Genomic DNA, 19829 nt, shown 5'->3' on the forward strand with positions numbered 1-19829 from the left:
AGGCGCCCGCTGTCCCCCTCCAACCACCCCACCTGTTCCTGTGCTGCAGCTGGCCCCGGGACCCTCAGTGCTGCCCACCTGGGCCCCCCGACCAGGCACTGGGAAGCGGCTCCCCCCTTGCTGGGGTCGGAACCGGGCAGCCCTGGACCCTGCAGCATGCAGGGGCTGGGTGACAGCGGTGCCTGGGACCGTACTGCAGCCCGTCCCAGCTCCTTGCTCCATTTCCTGATGGCTGTAAGGCTGTAGCTGCCATTTCAAGGTTGAATTTGATGAGCTTCAGCTTCCCAACGGGCGATCTTGTGATGACTTTGTCTGCAGATGAGCCCCGCTCCTGCCTCCCGCAGCCGCTCCCGGTGCAAGAACCAGCACTGGGTGAAGGAAAGGCTCAGACGGGGAAAGCCAAGCCGCCTGCACCAGCACAGCTGCCCCATGCCCCCAGCCCTGGTGGCAGAGGAGCATCTGGGTGTCTGTGCAGCTCTCCCGCTCTTTTCCCTTGACAAGACCCAGGAAGGCTGCCTCGGAGCCCCCAGCTCCCCGTGAGGACCCATTCCTCCTGCACACCCAGAGGGGCGCTTTCCACCTCCCCAGCAGAGGGGCAGCAGAGCGGTGCCCTGGCACAGCGCGGGGACGTGGGGCACGGCTCTCCGCCCCTCAATAGCATGGAGGGGTCCTGGTGTGCCTGACCCGCTGGGAAGGGAGATGGGACAGCCCCACGGCTCCCCTCCCCGGCCCCGCCATCCCGTTCGTCACCCCAGCCATTCATCGGGCCAGACAGATGCCCCCAAATAAAGGCCGCCGTGATTGATACCCAAAGACAATAGGGTGGGAGGGGCCAGGCGGGCTCCTCGTGAATAAACATGAGGGTCTTTGGACACAGCTTCCTCTCTTCACAAAATGGGACTGATTGTGTGGCAGGCATTTAAAATTCAGCTGTGGTCGGCCCGTCTTCCAGTGCCCCCCAAACCGCTGAGGTGCTTCATTTATTTAATAATTTCCCCTCCTCCCCCTTTGCGCTCAGTCAGTGACAGACCTGGGTCCTTTCACGCTTTGTCCTCCCTCTTTCTTTCGTTCTTGCTCACGCTCCCTCTCTCTCTCTCTTTTTTATCTTCCTTCCTTTTCCTACTCCTTGTTTCTTTCTCTCCCTGGCTTTTGTGCAGGGGGCCGTGACGAATGGCTCAGAAAAGAGGGTGCTGTGAGAAACTGGAGCTGCGCTGGCGGAGTGGGTGGTGAGCACTTGGTGCTGGGGGCGAGGGGGGTCCGCCTGGAGCGGGGCTGGGGGCAGCGGTGGGGGCCAGGGGCTGCGCTGGGGCCTTTCCCTCTGTGCCTTTTGGAAGCCAGGCACCCGGGGCCGAGGGCAGCGTGCGCCTGTGTGGGATGGGGGTGCCGGGATGGGGGTGCCCCTGTGCCAGCACCGCCAGTGCTGGCTCTGTGAGGCTGCCGAGGGGCTGCCCCAACATGTCACCTAATGTGGCCTGAAGCAGCCCCAGGGCTGGCACAGCTCCCGAGAACTGGGAGATGCAGACGGAGCGAGGTTGCGGTGGTTTTGGTGAAGGGCGCAGGGTGCGGGACTTGGGCCCTCGGTGCGCTGGGATGGCCTGGCTGAGCAGTGCCGGTGTGCAGATCCTGCACAAGTGGCTTGCTGCGGTCTGTGACAACGTCCCCATGGCTGGCTGCAGCCCCTGGTGCCTGCACACGTCTGAGGGAGCCACAGGGAGTCTGGGGCTGGTGGCACCACAGGTCCTCCTCTCCCCTGGTGCTCGGGGAGCTGCATGCCACGTGCTGGGACCACAGTGCCACGCACCCCCGGGGGGCCCGAATGCACGAGGGCCAGGTGTGGGACTCTCTGCACGCCGTGGCACCTCGTACCTGCTCTTGGCACTGTGGGGCCTGTTGCTGGGGTGCTCGTGGGCCTGCGGGAGGACCCCTGACACCGGTCCTGTGCCATGCCCACCGCATCTCGGCCTATCAAGCCGTGCCCCCCACGCTGAGCGATGCTGAAAGCCCCCGGGGTAGCTCCACCAGCAGCTCCTCGCTGCCCCGCTCTCCTGCCCCGTACCCTCGGCCCCCTGAGCCCAGCACCCACCGCGGCCCGGCTCGGGGATGGGTCCCCCCCATCCCGCTGCCCGCGGCGGGGCCTGGCCGGCTGGCAGCCCATAGGGGCCGGGCCTGGCAGGCTCCAGCAGCGGGAGGGCTCCTGCATTACAATCCGGTACAATCTGTCCCCCTTCCCGCTGCCCAGCGGTAGGGGAGACGGTTACTGTTTAATCCCATTTGACAGCTCTTTCATCATCTGCCTGCCTCCCTCCAGCTTCCCCGTGGTTCCTCCAAGGCTCCTTTGTGGCTGTAATCAAAGCCTGGTGAGTGATGGCTGTTCGGGGGGGAGGGAAGGAAGGGACAGCGGAGGGTGGCTTGCCCGCCCTGAGAGCTGCTGGGGTAGTGGTGGCAGGTCCACAGGGTGCTGGGTGCCTGTGGGTGCTGGTGGTGGGTGCTGGAGCACCCCCAGCACTGGGAGGCTGGCGGGACGCAGCATCCCCAGCACTGGGAGCTGGGCACCATTGCCATACTACTGATGGACCCATACGGCTCTGCAGGGGCTGAGGGAAACGCGCTGCTGCCTGTATTCATGCCTCAGAGCCAGGGAATCCCTGTCGCCACCCGCCTGGCCGGACCCTTCATAAAACCACTGCAGTTTCTGTCGTGGATTTCAACAGGCACTGCACAGTAGTGCTCTACCTTTGGCTAATTATAAACCACTGGGGGGCTTTATTCCCCCATCTGCCACCAGGCGTGGCGTCCAGGAGGATGGCCTGGTGCACGCTTCGGGTGCCTCCTGGCCTGACTGGGCAAACCACGGGGTCTGTACCGAGGCGTCTCCTTGCTCAGGAGCAGCAGAGCTGGGCAGCGTGGGAACGCCCCCCCCAAAACGCGCCCCAAGCCCCGACGGACGAGGGAGAGCCAGAGGCAGGGCCCTGCACTTCCCAGGGAGGGAGCCTGCACGCCCATGGGTTATCGCCTGCATCAGGGCTCGGTGACTGTGCTTCCCAAGAACACATGTTCCCTCGTAAACCCGGGATCCGCTTATCTCAAAGGGCACATCCGACAATTAGCTTATCTGCTGTGAAAGTGAGGAACAGCTTTGGTTATCTGCCTGGCTTCCGCAAGCTGGAAAAAAAAAGGGGAAAGAGCCCCTGGAAGGACGAGGCACATACGCGGCATCCTATAAATAAAGTGACTGCGCCGTGAGTGTGCTGCAGACGGACTCCATGTGCTTGCAGCGGGGAGCTGGAGATGCCCCCAGGTTTTAAGGACTCTTGGTACTTCCTGGTGTCAGATCCTGCCTTTGGCTGCTGGCAGCTCTGCCAAACCATTCTCGGGCTGGGTGGCAATTTTTTTTTTCAGGGTGGGTTGTGGCCTCCAGTTAAACTTTGGGGGAAAATTTCAGCGAGGGAGGCAGGCTGTTTCCAAGAGTGAGGGCACGGGAAAATAAAGCATTTGTCCTTATTTTGTTTTAAAACTCTGCCTTTGAAGCAAGAGCTTGAAATTTGGCAAGTGGGGAAGGGAGAGAGGCAGAGATTTGTCTTGCGTCCCTGGAATATACTCAAATTTGACCAAGTCAGAACACTTTATTTGGGAAAAAATGCACTTAGTGCAAGCTGGCCATCGGAGTGGCCCCCACCCGGAGGTGCGGGTTCCCCCCTGCCAATACCCGTGCTGGTGACACCAGGGGACATCAGCCATGGCACGGCCGCTCGCTCGGCTCCTGGCCCGGCTCCTTCACCCCACAGCGGCAGGGCAGCAGCGGCAGGGCTGTTTTGATTCTTTCTCAGATCAATCCTCATCCGCTGGCCTGGCTGAGTGGCACAGGTGCCTCTGGAGAGGGGCTGCCCTTGCCGAGCACCTGGGGCACCAAGCGCAGCCTGCAGCACGGGGATCAGTGACACCGGGGTTTATCAAGGGCTTCCCCGGTTGGGGTGTGCGGGCAGGTGAGCTTCTTTGTGCTCAGCTTCGTTTGGGGATGATTCGCGCTGTTTTTCTCTTGTCCCCAGGAAATCCAGCTTGAATCACACAAAGCACGGAGTGTGAGCAGCACAGCACCACGGCAAAGCCATCCTCCGAGCCGCCAGGCACCGGCGGTGCTGTGCCAACAGCCCGGCCACGTGCGGGAGCAGAGCCCTGGCTGTGGGGTGCCAGGGTGCCCCGGGGAGACCCGCGTCACGGTGCCTCGTTGCTGGCCCCCAGCACGCCGTCCTCTTCATCCCCATCGGCTGCCCTGCGCACGGTGGTGCTGGCAGGGAACGGGGCTTCTCTCCAGTGGAGGGGTTGGAGAGGAAGCTGCCGAAAATGCTGGTGACAATTCAGAGCCTGCCTACGGGGTTGGGTGACCACCCAGGCGGTAGCACCCACCTCCCTGCCAGCCCCACCGCCTCCTTCTTGTGCCCTCCTGGTGAGGCTGGCGTGGGGGCAGTGGGCACCTTCCTGCCCAGGGTGCCTGCCCAGGACACTGCGTCCCTCGCCCCGAGGGAAAACGAAGCGTTGCCTGAGCTACTCTGCCGCAGTTTATCATCTGAGGAGCCGGTGACCTGATGAGTTGGTGGAGATCCCAGCTTCTCTCCATCAGGCTCCTTCCTCCTGGAGGCTGGTGCCTGGCTTGGAGGAAGGCTCTCGGGGCAACTGCTGCCCAGTCACGGCTGCTGCCTGCTCCTCCTGCCCCAGCCCTTTCTCCCCGCTCTCCCCAAAATCTGCATGAAGAAACAAGTATCTTGTTTGCAAGCTAAAAACTAGAAATGATTTATATGTTTATAAGCCCAGCTCTGGCTCTCTTTATTTTGGCAAAGGAATTGTTTGCATCTTTTCAGAATTCCTTCACCCAAACCACTCATTAGATATGAATTTCAAAACAGCCAGAGGGAGCGGGTGACTCAGGGGAATTAGCAAATGGCTTCCCAAAGCCTTTTACGTCAAGGCCAGCAGCTCCCTTTCCAGACCTTGCTGCCAGTGGCCCAGAAGACACACGCTGTCATCCAGCGCTGGGTCAGTGACCCCAAGCCAGTGGGTGCATCTGAGGACCTCGGCCTCCGGTCCCCAGCTGGCAGGTGCCTTCGTCACGAGCAACCCCAGCCGAGGGAGCAGCCTGAAGAAGAGGGACTGGAACCGACGGCTCCATCCCAAAGGTTTCGGCGACCATGAGGACCTCGGCTGCAGGCGCTGGCCGTGGAGTTGGGACATCCCCCCCAGCGCGGGTGCCCAGGGGCACCGGGAGGACGTCCGAGGGTCCCCGATGGTGCCGGATCACCGTGGTGCCCAGCCGGCAGCAGGGAAGAAGGCGGCACATGGTGACAGCAGCGGCGATTGCCTGCCTCGGTGTGGCTGTGCCACCCGCGGGTGGCGCGGGCATGTCTGTGGTGCCCTGGGGGCGCAGGGCACCTGGGGGGCTCAGGGCCAGCCCCACGCAGAGGCAGCCTGGTGCTCCTGGTGCTCCTCCATCCCGTGGTGCCAGGGGGCTCCCGCAGCCGTGGTCCTGGTCCCTGTGCTGCGGGAACCTCTCCTCCTCCACGGGCTCTGCAGTCCTGCCCCAGCAAACCCAGGCCCTTGTCTCGCAGGCAGAGATGAAAATAAACTCCAGTGAAGGGTCCTTTAACTTTCTCTACTCGAGTGAAAATAAATGCGATTTCCCCGCCACCCGGCCTTGTAAATTCCCCTCACTCTGAAATATCTTCCAGATATAGTAAAGAGACGGCTTTTGGCTATTTTTTTAAACATCTTTAACTGCTGTATATATTTCCAGGGAGACGTAATAAGCGCTACAGCTAATTTATCTGCATGTACTGTAAATATTTTCAGGAGATAGCAGAAAGGATTTCAAACACATGGCTTGGAGGATTGGCACACAGCATATGCTGGGTGGGAAGGACACCTTTAACCCTTCACCTGCCGCTCCTCTTCCCTCCGTGGATGGCTGGTCACCTCCGTGCCCCCTGCGGCGAGGCTCCCTGTGGAGGGGGGCAGAGGCTGCTGCAACCCCCCCCCCCCCAAGGCTCCTGGCCCGTGGCTGCTGCTCCAGCTGACATCTGAGAGATGCTGGGAGCCGTGGTCCTCTAGTGCAGGACGAGCTTTGGGAAGGGAGCAGCTGCAGTTTTACCCTCTGCAAGTCCCCTGCAGCCCCAGCAGCCCTGCAGGTTTCTGCAGAGGTCGCAGCCCTGCAGGAGAAGCCAGGGCACCCAGTTAACCCTGAAACGGGCTGGCAGCCTCCTTTGGGTGGCGCGTTTCACTCCTCTCCCCTTCACTTGGGACATTTGTCTCTTCCCAAGCAGGTGGAGGTGCAGGCGTGCTCCCATCACGGCTCTCAGAGGTGGGGATGAGGGGCACAAGCAGTGCCCACCACTCGTGTCCTGCTCCTGGCCCCGTCTGTAACACCGTCACTCACCGGGGGCTGTCACCCACTGGGGGGAGGAGTCCCGGGGGGCAGGTGAGGGGGGTGCGTGGGGCACCCCTGCACGGTGCCAGCCTCCCTGCGCCCTGCTGCACCAGCAGGGCATGGGACCGTCCTCGGGGCAGGGCTGGGGGGGCAGCGGGGAGCTGCTCAGAGCCGTGTCCTCCTGCGAGCCTGTGCCTGGTGTCAGCAGGGAGCTTTGCAAAGCACACGTCTCAGTTCAGTGCCTGCTAAGAAGCAAACCCAGCCCTGCGGCACGCACAGCCTGTCCCGGAGCCGCGGGTCACCGCAGCGGGACAGTCACCCTGTGGAGGGGTGACGGGCTGGCTGGCCAGGCAAACCCACCCTTGGGTGGGCACCCCTTGCTGCTGCCGCCTGTCCCCAGGAGTGACCTGGGCGAGCCCCGGGGCCCCACAGCCTCCGTCCTGGTGGCTGCAGGTCCCATTCTGCATCCCCCGACCCCTGCTCCCACTGCACCTGCCTGGTGTGGCTGCGGGGGCGACCTGCGACTTTCTGCTTGCAACGAAGGAGGTTTTTTTCCTTAGGCTTGTGATTTTCTCCCAAGCCTCTTTTCTTCATGATGTAATTTAACACAAAGCAAGGACACGGAGTACCTATTGGCTTGGAGCCCACCCTAAAAACCATAAAAAGGAGATAAAAGCCTTTAAATGCTAAGCCCGTCCGAGGAGACAATAAAAGGCAAATGTCTTCCCAGTTTTATGTCTACGTCTTTAGCTTGATTTATGGAGTTTTTGCCATATTCCTTCATGGCTTGTGACTCTTCAAGCTGTTTGACTGTCGTAAAAGGACCATGGAGGCAAACTGCACCCGCTGGAGGCTGCTTGGTCTCTGAGTCCATCCCTGGCCCAAGCTGATCCCACCATGGGGCTGCCATGCCCCAGCGGGCATGGGGAGAGATTCACCGCCTGCGGAGGGCGACGAGGAAGAGGAGGGCGAAGAGAAAGGGCCCGAATGTTTCCATTCAGCCTCCTCGCGATCGGCACGGTTTTGGGGAGAGAACAGCAAAGAGGATCCAGATGGGGAAACCGCAGCTGCTCCCTGCAAGAAGCGCTGTGCTTCCTTTGGGGAAGGGCAAGGGGCAGCTCGGGGCTGCGCGAGGGGCACGGGGCTGGGGGGACCGAGGCCATCGTGCAGCCAGAGCGTGCGGATCTGGAGATCATCAGCCCAGAGGCAGGATGCATGCATGCCTGGTGGGGCAGGGATGTGAAAGCAATTGCTCTCAATAAAACAATGCTTCCCTCCTCTGTTTCTTTCGGAAGCGGAGCTGTGAGCCCGAATGTCCTCGGCTGACTCTGGTGGTATGCCGGCCTCCTCCGAGGGGAGGCACCGTGTGAGGCTTGGGGCCCGGAGCAGCCGACGGAGGTCTCAGCTGAGGTGGGAGGACCTGCACCTGACACCCCAGGGTGCTGCGTGATGCTGGGTCGGCCCTGTGGGCCCTGCAAGGCACGCGTGTCCCCTCCCTGGTGCCACCGTGCGCTGCTGCACGCCGCAGGACACATGCTCAGCACTCGGCTGCCTCTCCATTTACTTCACCCAGCGAGAAGAAGGTGTCGGCGCACACCAATAGCACTCTTTTTTTGTCCATTTCTGAAACCTCTGAGCTCCCAGGTCCAACTTCTGCAGCTCCAAGCAGCGACTTGGGGTCTTCCCAGCTGGTCTGTGGCCGGGACCCCCAGCTCGCCATCAGCCACCTCTCACACCTGCGGCCAGCTGGGAAAACACGCGAGGTGTGACCGCATGCTTAGGGGGTGCTGGGGGAGCAACGTGGGGGAGTAGAACTCGGATTGTCCTTAAAAGTCTCTAAAAATATATATTCTTGCCTGTAAAAAAATTAGTAATTTTAAACCGCAGGCAAATGCTTCACATTCCTGAGCAATGCTGCCCTCTGTTTACTGCCCTTATTGTTCTCAATGAGCTGGAACCGTGGAAATGAATATTCGCTCCGACCCCATCCTTCGCCCTGAGAAAGAAAGGAAGAAAGGGAGAAAAGGGAAAAAGAGCTAAAACTGCTGAAGGAAAACAGAGTCATTCTCCCCATGATTGAGTGAAAGAATAACATGGGACCGTGGAAACAGAGCTGCCAGGGCGCAGCAATTGATTTAAAGCGAACTCTGAATGCTGTCACCGTGGTGGTGCGCAGGGCTTGGCCCAGCCGGGGGTGGCTGCTGGGGTCCCCAAGACCCCCCCAGCACGGAGGGGACACGGGGGGTGAGACACTCGGGGGTCACTGGCTGGGGGATTGCAGAGGGAGGAAGATTTAAAGCCCAGCCCAGGGCTTCCTGTTCTTAGGTTATCTCAGGCTGGGGCATTGCTGCAGACCACACAGGCACATGCCGAAATAATTTTTACTGGTTCCGCAATATAACGTGCAGCACATGGGGCCCGGAGCCGTGCTGTGCTGACAGGCTGCCTCAGCACGCCAGCACGCCACGGGGCTGCCGGTGCGCGGGGCTGCGTGGGGCTGGGCGTGGGCATGCGGGGGGGGCGCGCATCGGGACGCAGGGAGGACACGCATTGGGATGAAGCGGGGATGTGCGTCGGGATGAAGTGGGGATGTGCATCGGGCTGCAGAAAGATGTGCATTAGGATGCACTGGAGACGTGCCTTTGGGTGCGGGAGGATGGGCACTGGGATGCAGCGAGGACGTGCAGGCTTTGTAACCTTGTCCTGCAGAGCACCAAGGGCTTCCAGGCTGCTGGAGGCCAGGGAGCCAGGAACCTGCAGGACTCCTCACCTGGTTTCCTCTCCCCAGGTCATGAACTCGCTGCCTGAGGGCCGGGAGGAGCAAAGAAACCAAAGAACCTTTGCCCCAGACAGACGGCCCCATTAACCCACATCCGTGTAGGGACAGGACCAGGCACTGCGGCGCTGGGGGGGTGCCAGGGACAGAAGAGGGACCCGAGCACGGGACGGGCAGAAAGTGCCTCCCAGAGCCCCAGCCCTGCCGTGCTGGCACCCTGGGCTGCGGGGTCTTTGTGGGGAGACCCACGGCCCCGGTGCCCGCTGCCGGCCCCGGCGTGGAGCTTGCTGTGGGGGCAGAGCCGGGGGGGCCCTGGGGGTGGGCCCCATGTCACCTGCGCCGTGGGACGAGGGCCACGTGCTGCTGGCAGGGAGACGTCCCCGTCCCCACCGCGCTGCCCCCGTTAATCATCACGTCGAGTAATTGGGTGAGGGACCGAGCGGGCCTGCAGGTGTGGTGAGAGCAGGGGGCCCCACGGCCGTGGGCCGGTGCAGAAAGCTTTCAACTGGAATAGGGTTACCGGCAGGCAGCCCAGCAATGCCAGGGATGCGAGGAATCCCCTACCTGCTTCAAAAGGATGCATTCTTTATCGGCTAATTAAAAAAAGGGCAGTGGGGGGGGACGACACACCGGTGTGCACCTGCTTGGGCAAACACCCGGCCAAGGTGGGGGGCGAGGGAGTGGGATGGGAGAGAGCCAGAGCAGAGAGCACCCGCACTTCGGATTTATCGGCAGGATTTGTTGTTAAACCATAGGGGTGCCTCCCGTGGGTACTGCGTCCAGCTGGCACATCTCCCTGGCCGTTGTTTCCTCTTTCTCAGGTGTTGTTAAGAAGTGGGAAGCATGTTTTAAAATCTGGGTTTGGGGCAGAACTGCTTCGGCAGCAAATCAGTCTCAGTAGTATTGATCTGGGCAAAATTTCCAGTAGAAAAGAGGAAATTGTTCTCAGAGCTGGTAGGAGGTGAATGAACCTCACTTGGGCATTCTTTGATCCTGCTGAATCCTGCCCTTGCCTTCCCACAAAACATGCAGGGAAAGAGCATCCCTGAGCCCTCCACCCCTATGCTGAACCTGGATTAAATAGGCTGGTGGCTTCAAAAGTTACAGAGCTGGACAGAGACACCCACACATATCATGACTGTATAAACCTCATTTTCATTGGAAACCAAGCCAGAAAAGAGAGAGAGAAAGAAAGAGAGGAAGAAAGAGAGAAAGAAAGAAGGAAGGAAAGAAGGAAAGGAGAAAAAAGGGTGGCATGTAGTGGAAAGGAGCCATCCGTAAGCTGTCAGAGCAGTTTGTACACACAGCACAGCACTGATTTAATGAGATCATTTCACACCTTTAATTAAATAGGTGCAAATGGGACCGGAGGAGCTAGGGCTGGAGGATCCCAGTGGAGGACAAGGGCTGGCGGCTGCGGTGGCTCTGGGGAAGGGGACGGATCCCTCACCGGCTGTGCAGGAGGAACCACGGCGGGGTGGCTTGGTGCAGGTCCTGTGGCCGTGCCTCCGCACCGGCGGGGACGGGCTGGGAGCAGCGAGGGCAGGCGCTGTCCCCAAACCCTGCAGGAGCCTGGTGGCACCTGGCCAGGCCGGGGCTGGGACCTGGTCCCACCTGCGGAGCCCCAGGAGGGGACCCGGGGCGCTGGGAGGGGGCAGAGGGAGGAGCCCCAGCCTGGTGCCCGAGCTGGGGATTTGGGCAGCCGTGGAAATGCAGCTGGAGAGGTGGCTGGCTCTCGCTGTACATCCCCTCTGAAATGTGGCTGGGGTTTCCTGGGGGTCCCCGTAGGCCTCCTGCCCCACACCCAGAGGGATACCAGCAGCAGGGCTGGGGGCTGTCTGTGTAACACCCGCAGCTCTGAGGGACTTTCCTGCTGGCCACAGCGCCCAGCACAGAGCCCGCGTCAGGTAACTGGAGGCTTGCCCCATGGGTCACATCCTGCACCATGGCCCAGCCCCTACCCGTGGCCAGCCCTTGCAGGGGACACAGGTAGATGCACAGGCAGCAACGTGTGGCACTTGGGGATGGCTCCTGGAGCCCTTTTCTCCCAGAGCAGTGGGACCCCGATGTAGCCCCTGTGCCTGGGGCTGACACAGCACCGTGTGCCTGCTGCTCTGCCCTGCCCCGCTCCTGGCCCTGCCGGCGTGTGGGGATGGCACCGTCCCACCGGCCGCTGGGGACAGGAGCTGGGGACAGACAGATACCCCCTGAGCTTCCTCCCCTGTGCCTCTTTCCTCGCTCTTGGCTCAGCCTCCCCTCCGCTCTCCGCCTGGCTCTGCGTGGCCCCGTGCCAGCTGAAAATTAATGTCCCCTCCCTGGGGACATCTCTCGCGCTGGCACAGCCCCACTGGCCACAGCTGCTGGCAGAGCTGGGACCCAGGCAGCAGGGAGGGCAGGGGGGCAGGGGGCCCGAGAAGCCCCCCTAGGAACCCTGCACGCCCTGCACTCCCTAGGAAGCCCCCTGCACACCCTGGCAGGAGAAGTTCCTCTCTCCGTGATGCCTGGGAGCAGGACGGCAGCACGGCCCTGGCCATGGGCACACCGTGACCCCCCCCCAGCCCCTGCTGTGGGTCCTGGAGCTGAGCCTTGGCAGCGGCCCCGAGCAGCCAGGGACAGATGGCTCTCGGGCGTGCGGGGAAGGGTGTGCGAGCAGGGTGTGTGCGGCACCCTGATGCTCTTTTGGTACCCGCCTTTCCTTGCCGGGGCGGCATGGCTCCCGGCTTTCCATCACCTCCTGCCATGCCAGGGGGTGTGGGCTGTCACTGCCGCCCCGGTCCTCATTGCTGCTGGCAGCAGGGCTGGCTGCCTGTCCCCATCGGTGCTCCCCGGGGACAACATACTGCTGCTGCTTGTGCCAGCAGTGACAAGGCTCTGCCACCAGCCACCACCCCGTGTGTGCAAACACACGCAGCTACGTCCCTGAGGCCAGCACGCCAGTTCCATCCCGGGAACACCTGCTCGTTCCCTGCCAACACAGCACATGCGCTGGCGGTCTTGGGGCCACCCGGGACTGGGCTGGCAAGTGGCCGGGGACAGCTCTTCCCCAGCTGAGTCTGCGAAGCCACCAGGTGGACAAGAAGCAGTGGCCGTACTTCGGAGCCATCCCCTCCTGCCACCCTGCTTCAGGTGACGAGCCCTAAAGGGACATTTCAGGGCGAGGGCATAGGGACCTCAGCTTTTTCTCCAAGAAGAGCCTGAAGCCGAGTACAGAACCTGGCCAGATTTTGCGGTGTGTTCAGCGGTGTGCAAGCAGCTCACGTGTCCCTTGCTCTGGAGCAAGGGCTTTTAATTTAGCACGCCTGCATGCTGGAGCTGGGGACATACTGCTGGGGGAAAAAGCCAGGTTTGGCTAAAACGCCCGTCCTTGGGGACCCCTGCATTGGTGGCGGCGTGGCACGGGCTGGCAGCCAGCCCCACGCCCCCTGCCCATCCCTTGCAGGGATCGCCGTGACATCTTCAGATTTTCCGGCAACAACGTGAGAAGCTGAGCTGCCCCCGAGGAGAAAGCAGGGGTGGGGGGAGCAGTAGGAAGAGGGAGGGGGTGCTTCCCCTCCTAATTTCAATAAACTAAATGAAAGGGGTGGAAAATTGGTATTTCATGCAAAACTTGGCAAAGGTTAAACCACTTCCAGATGCTGTCTCAGAAGGTTTTGCTCCAACCTGATCTGTTGCAGATAAAGTTGTAGACGCCCCTGCCAGATATTGTATTACATGCCAGTGGAGTTTCCAAGTGGTGCTGTGATCCAGTCGGCATTTTGGGCTACGTTGTCCCATAAATGGAACAGGAAGGGCCCAGCAGTATCCCCACGGCAAAAAGCCTGGCCTGGGGCTATGCTGAGCATCCCTCGGGGGCCTGCGGGGCAGTGGGGTGGCCACGCAGGGGCAGCTTGGTTGTGGCCCCAGAGTAGGGGACCAGGCACAGGACAGCCGCTGCTGGATTTTAAGGTTGGGGAAACTGAGGCACGGCCAAGCCAAGACTGGAGAGGGGCTGCCAGCCCCACCGGACCACCTCTCTGCTCCTCTCCTGGCTGTGTTGGGGAAAGGAGCCTCCGCGGCCAGCGCCGGGCTGGCACACCTGCCCATCGCCAGCGTTCCTGCCCCCTGAGTCTGCTTCCTGCCCCCCCCTGCCCGCCTTTCGCCCCCGCTGCCTTTCGGCCTCTGCTTGTTTTCTTAGAAGGCGGCTCCTGCACTCACCGAGCCCAACAATTTCCTGCCCGGGCGAGCGCATTCCTCTCCCCCAGTGCAGGTCCCTCCCGCCGCTTCCCCACCTTGGGGCTGGATGCTGTCGCCAGAGCAGCCCGGCCCCGTGTCCTCCCCTGCCCTCCCGCTGCCCTGCCTCAGTTTCCCCAGCTGGTGCCCCTTGCTGCTTTTGGGTACCGTGGGGATGCAGAATCCTGTGGCCTGTGTCAGCCCCCTGGGGAACTGGGGTGCGCCAGGAGGTGCCCCTGTCCCCCGTGGCGGTGCCGGAGGGGAAGGGATGGCTGAGTGCCACTGGGACCTGGGGACCAGGAGTCCAGCCCCAGCGTTGGCTCAGGGCACGCTGTGGCTGGGAGTTGCAGCAGTGCTGGTGGCACCAGGACGTTTCCAGGCTCTCCGATGGCAGAGCACCCTCGGTGTCCCCCTGCCCGTGGCGCTGGAGGGTGAACCGGCGAGCAGGACGGAGCCGCCAGCAGCGACAAGGCGATCCCTGAGGCACGCTCCTGCCCTGACCGGCGACACCTTTCCACTGCACGAGCCGGGAAAACACTGGAGCAACGGTGGGAAGGTCACCCAGCACAGCCAGGGTGGCACTGGGGACACCCAGCACAGCAGGGTGCCACCACCTCGGGGCACTGAGCCTTGGCACCCATGTGGGGCTGGTGCTGCTGGGGGTCCTGGGGCAGAGCCCATTGGGTGCCCCCAGGAGGCCACCGCCAGGTGCCCGGTGGCCCGGGGGAGCAGGCAGCATGCCCGGGGGCCCTGACGGCTGGGGCTGGGGCTGGAGGGGTTTGGGGCATGGGTGCACGCAGGGGCCGGATGCGCCCTTCCCTCTGTGCGCTGCCAGCGCAATACCCACCCATGGCCCGAAAAGAAAGAAAAGCCCCAGCCCGCCTGTCAGGAAACCTCAAATCAGGGCCAATGTTTTCAAAAGTTTTTTTTTTTTTTTTTTTTTTTTCTCCTCTCTCTTTTAACACATCTGCCAATATAATCTGACCTTTTCCAAATAAATAAAGCCCGCGCGCTCCAGCTTTGATCCCGCGCTCCAAATTTTCTATTTACTTAATTGGCCCATCCAAGGTCTGAGCGAGCCGCGGGCCGGCAGCTGCCGCCGCCGCATTCCTGGGGGCTTATCGCCCCCCGCTCACCTGGTTGTCATTACCGCGGGGCCGGCTGCGCCCCTGCCACGGCCACCGCGGCCCTGCCCCAGCCACCCTGGGGGCTCCCAGGGACCCTCCCCGCTTGTGGGGTGCCCACACTGGGCACTGCCCCCGTTCCCCCGTCCCTGGGGCCCTGCTGGCCCCATCTCCATTGAGGGTGGGGGCTTTCGGGGGCAGCGCAGGGAGGGATGCTCCTCTGATGACCGGAGCCTGATGCGCTGCACCGAGGCGCTTCTGTGTCCATTCAGTTCACAGCGTGGTGATCCTCCCTTTGTTAGGGACTGTAAATGTCTCCCCCCTGGTAGCAGGAGGGAGTGCAGAGCTCCGTGCCATGCGGGTGCCCAGAAGAGGCCACTCCTGAGCAGTGGCCATCCCTTCTCCGACGAAGAACCGCATGGCAGTGGGGACCAGGCCCTCATGTGCAGCCCCCCCACTGGGCAGCCGGGACGGCTGTGGGTCCACAGGGAGCACCCCTGGGAAGTCGCTGAGGCTGGCAGAGCTTGGGGGGCTGGATGGTGGCAGGGGGCTCTCCCAGGAATGGGTTTTTCCCTTGTCCTTCTGCTACACTGCAATGCCAGGGCAGAGGAGGCTGCTGGACCCCAAGAGTGGGAAGCGTGGGGTAGCTCCTGTGCCTTCCGCTGTTATTTTTTGGTCCAGGAAAAGTAAAGATGTGCAGGAAGGGCTGAAGGCAGACCCAGACATATTTCTTGCTCCTGTGTTTTTCCTCCACATACTGGCCAAGCTCGTTCCTGCTCTGAAGAGGCAGAGGCTGCTCTTTCTGCCTTTGGTTTCTCAGCTTCTCCAGGCGCTAAGCATGGGCAGTGAGCACAGGCTGAGCCCTGGGAGCACGCAGAGAGCAAGGATGCTCACTGTGCAGAGCTGTGCAGGACGGACACAGGCACTGTGGCATCCACAGAGCCCCTGGTGGGCTGCTCCTGGCCACAGCAGCCCCCCAGCCCCACAGGGTGGCTCAGCACGGCCACACACGGGCTGTCAGCGGGAGGGGCTGGGCTGGGCTGTGCTGCTGCTTTCTCGTGCACTCCTTCACCCCTCGACACCCCCAGCTCACCTCCGGCAGATCTGGTTCTGCTTTTTCACATCGTGCCTCGTAATTTATAAGCTGGGGCAGCTGGTGGACAGAAGGAATGCTTTGCTCCTGAGCAGCCGTGGGATGGCACTGCCAGACACCCCATCTCGGTGACGGATGGGGACCGTGGCACAGGGCGATGGGCTGTGCCCAAGGCCCTGCAGAGGAGCAGCAGGGCTCTGGGGTGCTGGCTGATGGCTGCCTCCAGCCCTCCAGTGTCACCGCCACCACCAGAACCTGCTGGGGATTCACAGCGCTTGGAGCACGCCCAGCGCGAGGGGACGTCACCCACCGCTGGCTTTCCCTGACGTGCTTCCTTTTTCTCCACACCCATTCCTCTGGAGCTGGGATGAGTCCTTGCAGCCCGCTCACACCGCTCCCAGTGGGTCCCGGGGTGACGAGGGTGCTTCGATATGAGTGACCTCTCCAAGAGCTCCGTCCTGCAGGGAAGGGAGGCATGTGGCTCCCTGACGTCCACCTGGCCAGATGGGTTCACCTGGGGACTGAGAGAGCTCTGTGCTGTCCTTGCCGAGCCAGGCCTGCTGCCAGAGATCTCGGGTGGCTTTGCTGTCCCAGCTCTCCTGCTGCAGCTGCGTCCTCAGCTCTGTGAAACCTCCCCGGCTGCCTCCTGCGTTGCCTGGCTCTGCCTCGGCCACCCCAGGCAGGCACCATGAGCTCACCCAGCCCCTGCGGATCCTGGCGGGCTGCTTGCGTCCCAGTGACCATCTCAGCCTGGCAATGCCTCCTGGTGACACCCAGCAAGGCCCCAAGAAACCTCCCCTTCCTCCAGGAGGGTGCCGTGGGCAGCACCAGGAGGCAGTGGGGAGGGAAGGGAAGGTGGTGTCGGGTGGGATTTCCACATCTAACATGCTGACATTTCCCAAGTAGAAGCCAGTCACTCAACATCTGGCCGAGAATATTGCATCTTGCTTAAGAGCAACTCCAGATGTTCCCGAGACCTTTTTTTCATTATTTTATTTCTTTCTTTCATTCTTTTCTTCTCCCCCCCCCCCCCCCCCCAACCCCTCCCAGCCACTCTTGACTCACTAAATCAAGGGAGACAGGCTTTTAACTCTCTGGAAAGAAATAAACGACTCAATGGTGAGATGAAACGAATTCTCTAGAACCGTGTGAGCAGATGTGTGCTGGGGGAGGGCGAGGGGGGGCAAGGTAAGGGAGATCAGGAGAGAGAGGGGCACGTGCACGTGGCATTCTCTTTAGCATGAGGCGTCCCAGCTGGGGACAAACCCACAGTCTGATGGCCGGAGGGATGTGCAGCCTGCTCCGAATGTGCTGGGCTGGTAAAGGCAGGACTTGTGGCTGGAGGGAAATGGGGAAGGGACCAGTTCCTGTTTGGCTGGGTGGACAGATGATCTCTCCAGTGTAATTGGGTCCAGTTCTTACCGCCTGGAAGTGGCTCGGAGCCGAGGAGGTCAAGAGAAGGATGAGTCTGGTATGTCGATGACGCTCATCCAAAGAGGTGATTTATCATCTCTGATGGGAAGGGGAGAAGGAGCAGCCAAACAGCAAGAAACTGGGGAAAAGAGAAAGTGTGGTGGGAGGAGGGGAGAGGTCAGAGGCGAGAGAGATGAGTAAGAGAAAGGTGGAGGAGGGTGGTGGGAACGTGGAAGGGAGACCCAGAGATACAGAGACATCTGTGCATTTCTCTGTCGTGTTTCTTGACTCCTGTTGAGAATCTGTCCTGGTCGGCCCCACAGCATCGGTACCGACCACGTGTTGTACAGGAAACAGTCTCAGATGCCTCTGATGTCCTAGACCTGCTCCATCTCTTCAGGTGTAGAACCACTGGCGTGGTGCCTGTTTGCCATTATCCACGCTGTCCCCTCCCGAGCCATCAGTCCTGGCTCCATCCGTTTGTCAGAGCTGCCTTGCTGATGTTTGAGTGCTCCCAGGCTCTGCCAAGCTCAACCCTTCCCTGTGGGGCTTTGTACTCTCCTTACAAAAAGACGGGAGGCTTAAACCATCGACTTTCTTCTCTTCCTACATCTGCAAAGTTACCCTGACAAAAGGAGTTGGGGGAGCACAGGACGATCTCACCTTGCTGCCTCTCCCCTTCCCTCAGAATTAACGAACCAAACTGTCGGATGAGCACTGCTGGCAGCCAAGAGAAGCGATGGCATTCACCTCGTGGAGGCTGGAAACCAACCCAGGAGAGCTCATCTCAGAGAAACGCCCCACGAGGAGGGAGTTAGGATGTCAGAACCCAGCTCCGCATCACTGTACCAATGCCAAAACCCAACGCTGACCCAGGAGCAACCAAGGTCCAAGCACCTCTAAGGCAGCGCTCAGTACCTGGTGCCGACCTGCTCATACCGATGTCTCTGTGAAGCTTTGTGAGGCTGGTTCTTTGCCTGGTGAAGGTCAAACCACCAAGCATGAGGAGTGGTTCCTCTTGCTTAGGCTCCCTCATGGCTATGACACAAAGGCTTCTGGTTTTTGGGGAGTTGATGCTCACCATAGCCTGGCAGTCGGGTCTCCGAGAGGTCTGAGGGCTGGCGTCCTGGAGATGAGAACGCACACACAGCGGTGAGGAGAGTTTTCACTGTGCTGTACACGCTCGAGCCTCATGAAAAACCCTCAGAGACCTTCTGCCTGGTGCTAAGAACTGCTTGGAAAATGATAGACAAGGTCCCTTTGGGTCTAAAGAAATAAATGCCAATGCCCAGCTAGCAAAGAGCTGATAACACAGTTGTGCAGAATAGCTGGGCTTGTTCCTGAATTAAGTCTGGAGCTCCTCAGCGTCCAGCCCAGCGATGGCCCCGGGTGGGCTCACGGGGTCCTGGTGCTGGCTCTGCTGCAGGTGGTCTGCGGCTGCTGGGGATGTGGCTCTGAGCACTTCCAGGCTTCCTGCCCTGGACCGGGGGTCTTGGCTCCTGGCTCCTGGCTCTGGAGAAGGAGGCTGAGAGGCCATCCTGGCTCTCAGAAGGACCCGCGCTCCGAAATTTTCCAAACAAATCACTTGGATTATTTCTAACTGACGTTTTTTGGAGGGCTTTTCCTCCTGCCGGAAGGGAACGACTCGATTTACTCATTTTTCAAAAATTCCTGGGGAAGTTCTAACTTCTGACCACTCCGTGGAAAGCTTCCCCCAGCTGAAAAGCAGCACCCGCGTTGCTGTAAGCGCTCCCCCAGGACTACGACCCCAAATCCACCCTACCTGCCCCGGCTGCTCGGGGGAACGCACCTTGATGGGAGGAACTGGGCTGCCAGAGCTGAAACCCAGCTGTGGGTTGGTCCCAGGGGGTGGCAGTGATGGGGACAGCCCGGGGACAGCCGTGCCATGGCCCTGCTGTTGGTGCCATGCTGGCTGGAGCTCGGATGGGGATGCAGAGGGCTGGCACCTGCCAGCTCACCGGGACCGCGCTGCCCGCAGGGGACCGGGCAGATGTCACCTCTCTGTGAAATTCAGGTGGAAAATATATATTTTCCAACCATTACACTTCACAAAAGGAGCTGTTCATCTACTTAAAATATAGGTGACAAGTACAAAAGGCATTTGGCATTGTAAAGCAGGCCAAATCTTCAGGAGATTGAAGATATATGGTATGCAACCGAGTCCCAGCTTCAATCTGCTTCTACGCTGTAAATTCCAATTACATCATGCCGCCTTGTTTAAATACCGTGAAACCTGGCTCATGCCCTAAGTATGTTTTATATATTGCCACATCCATTTGAAATAGATGGGCAATGTGTTTTACGGCACATGTGCAAATATCTCCGTATTTTTCCATCTGGGGGTTTATGGGATCTTTCAGAAAATTAATAATGGGGCTCGGAGGAAATGTTCGACTCGGAGGCAGTAGCGGAGATTTACGGCCTTCCTGGTGGATGCCAGGGAAAAGTCTGAGAGCACCCGGAGCAGACAAAGGCCCGAGGTTTCGCCAGGCGCTCCCTGAGAGCTAATTTGGCTTACGGACGGACGGAGGAGCCGGGGAATTTCCCCGTGTGATCCAGCAGGTTGCTGGAGAGGGATTTCTTGGGAGGCACAGAGTGCTGGAGCAGGGCCGGGGGTGGGAGGCAGGGACCCAGCCCTCAGCCCCACGGCACAGCCGTGCACTGGGGCAGGGGATAGCACACGGCTGGGCTCCGTGCTGCTCCCGAGAAGGGCTCCGTGGGCAGGAACCCACCCCAGGCACCCCACAGCCCTGCGGGGACCCCCCGGACTCCCCAGGA

At 60.7% G+C, this 19829-nt stretch overlaps 1 long non-coding RNA gene across 1 annotated transcript; it reads left to right on the plus strand.

Annotated features, from left to right (window-relative positions):
* Positions 1 to 1902: 1902 nt before the first annotated feature.
* On the plus strand, positions 1903 to 5679 carry LOC125183288 (uncharacterized). The gene is made up of 2 exons (XR_007165061.2): positions 1903 to 2357; positions 2592 to 5679. It is a non-coding gene; the product is annotated as an uncharacterized lncRNA (long non-coding RNA).
* Positions 5680 to 19829: the final 14150 nt, after the last annotated feature.

The sequence above is a fragment of the Anser cygnoides genome, chromosome 15 (genome assembly GCF_040182565.1).
Source record: "Anser cygnoides isolate HZ-2024a breed goose chromosome 15, Taihu_goose_T2T_genome, whole genome shotgun sequence".
NCBI classification, from domain to species: domain Eukaryota; kingdom Metazoa; phylum Chordata; class Aves; order Anseriformes; family Anatidae; genus Anser; species Anser cygnoides.